The sequence below is a fragment of the Octopus bimaculoides genome, chromosome 17 (genome assembly GCF_001194135.2).
Source record: "Octopus bimaculoides isolate UCB-OBI-ISO-001 chromosome 17, ASM119413v2, whole genome shotgun sequence".
Lineage (NCBI taxonomy): Eukaryota > Metazoa > Mollusca > Cephalopoda > Octopoda > Octopodidae > Octopus > Octopus bimaculoides.
The window spans coordinates 37,384,352-37,386,798 of NC_068997.1; the positions used below are offsets into that span (position 1 = coordinate 37,384,352).

Genomic DNA, 2,447 nt, shown 5'->3' on the forward strand with positions numbered 1-2,447 from the left:
CACCCTAACCATAGACTACCAGTACTAGATACAGAACTCTGGCTGGAAATTGTGAATAATAAAATCCAAATCCTTCATTCACACTATGCCAAACCTATGGCCTCCAAATACCTGATCCACCGGAACTCAGGTATCGCAGACAATGCCAAATTAAATATATTGATGGCAGACCACATCAGAATAATGAGAAATGTGTCCTGCATGTGTGACCCTACAGAGTTAAAGAGACACATACAACACTTTGCTTACAGCATGCAGTTCTCAGGATACAGCTATAGAGAAAGGATCAGAGTATACAAAGGAAATTTGAAACTATCATACGTAACGATAGGAATGGGATTTGCCCATTCTATAGGAGCAAGTCATGGAACACCATTGAAAGGACTAAAATGAGAATAGGGAAGACCAGCTCATGGTATGATAGCAACAAATACCAGAGTGTCATGTTCATCAACACCACCCCTAGAGGCGAACTGGTGTACCACTTTAGAAGGGCTCTAGACAAACTTAAGCTAAGAATTAAGTTTGTAGAAAGGCCAGGCAATCCTATCAAATCCCTAATCGGTAGAACCTACCCTTTTAGTAGAACCTCCTGTACTAATAGGAACTGTATTGTATGTAGATTTAGCCCACAAACAAACTGTAAAGCTAGGAATGTAGTCTATAGTATAAGTTGTACAGAGGGACAGTGCAGTAACAAGACAACGACGTATGTAGGGGAGACAGCATGGAGCATAGGAGAGCAGGTAAATGAGCATTGGAGGGAACTTACAGAAGAGAAGAGCTCATCAGTTCTGTATCAGCATACCGAGCAGGAACACGGGGGCTCACTCAACAACATAGAAGTTAAAATCTTGTCCACACATAGAACAGATGCAATGCTTAGACAAATTACAGAAGCTACACACATAATAGAAGATAAACCTAGCCTGAATAGGAAACTAGAATGGAACACTAGCACACACTCCCAACACACCACAACCTATGACAGAATAAGATCCCGATAAACTGATAGTAATATGAATATAATTACAATACACAGATAAATAAATGGAATTACATAACTATATACATTAAAAAAATAAATTAAATTAAATTAAATACAATAAAGTAGAAAGAAAAGTAAGTAGATATAAACAAATGAATAAAATAAATCAGGGGATACTGATAATGCAGGCACATTCCCTCCCCCCTTTCTAAACATAGACACACACAGGGATATATGCATGTGCAAATAAAGACACATACAATAGGAATACAAAATGGCAGATCATTAGTAAGGAGAGACACACAAAAAAGAAAGAAGAAAGCAAAGGACCACTGAAGCAAGTGAACACCAAATATATAGTGCGTTTGTTTTTATTGGCTTAACTGGTAACATGACCATCCCCAAATACAATAATATATATATATACATAAAGTGAAGTATATTGCCACTTAAATGTGGCTGACCCCTAGGGGTGGATGTTACTGTTGCTTTGAAACTCGGGTCCGTTCGTGCTACAGATCACGATGAGAGGGATAACTTCCCTTGGCAAAACAAACAGGACACAGAAGTGTGTCGATAAGCCAGCTGGAGGAGATGTCCTCCTGGGGCTAAAAGCAACAGTAACATCCACCCCTAGGGGTCAGCCACATTTAAGTGGCAATATACTTCACTTTATCGTGCAGTTACTGTTAATACCTCATTTAGAGAATTAACATTGCTTATATATACATACTTATACACATACACATATAAATGTATGTATATAGATATATGTATAGTAGGTAAGAAGGTGCTAGCATAAGTTTGGAATAGATTTCCAATGAATAAGTACTCAGACTGATCAGATTCCTAAATTCCAACTTCCTAGTGAAGAGGGAAATAATGGACAAACAATTATAAATGGTATTATAAGAGATGTTATACATATTCAAATTACATATTATTCAATTAGGCATATATAATTTGCATAGCAAATAAGCAAAAATATTTATCAATTTGCCAAATATTTCTGTTGGAAGGATGGGTGGCTTTTAGATCACGAGTGAGATAGTTGGATAATATCCATCGTCTCAGCTGGTCATGCTTGGAAATTATGTTTTTATATGAAGTGGTTTTGTTGAGTATGAACTGTATACTGTCAGTAAACCCATCCCTATCTACTGTCTATTCCAAACAGTACAAACTGAATAAAAAATAATTGTAATAATAGAAATACTAAGTTATGTCTCTTGAATAACCACTGAACAAATGTCATGGTGTGACATGGTATACTTTTACTTGTTTTTGTTTCTCAAATTTATCTCTCTTTCATTCCAAGTTTTGTTTAAGACTATTTTAGTTATATATGCGGGCATGTAATTATGCTTGGATATTTATGTGTGTGTATGTATATACATACATTAAACACACACACACACACACACACACACACACACACACACACACACACACACACACA

General features: G+C 36.4%; 1 protein-coding gene across 18 annotated transcripts in view; it reads left to right on the forward strand.

Moving 5' to 3' along the window:
* Positions 1 to 2,447, forward strand: part of LOC106871424 (poly(rC)-binding protein 3) — a 388,844-nt gene that overhangs the window by 157,287 nt on the left and 229,110 nt on the right. The window lies entirely within an intron of this gene.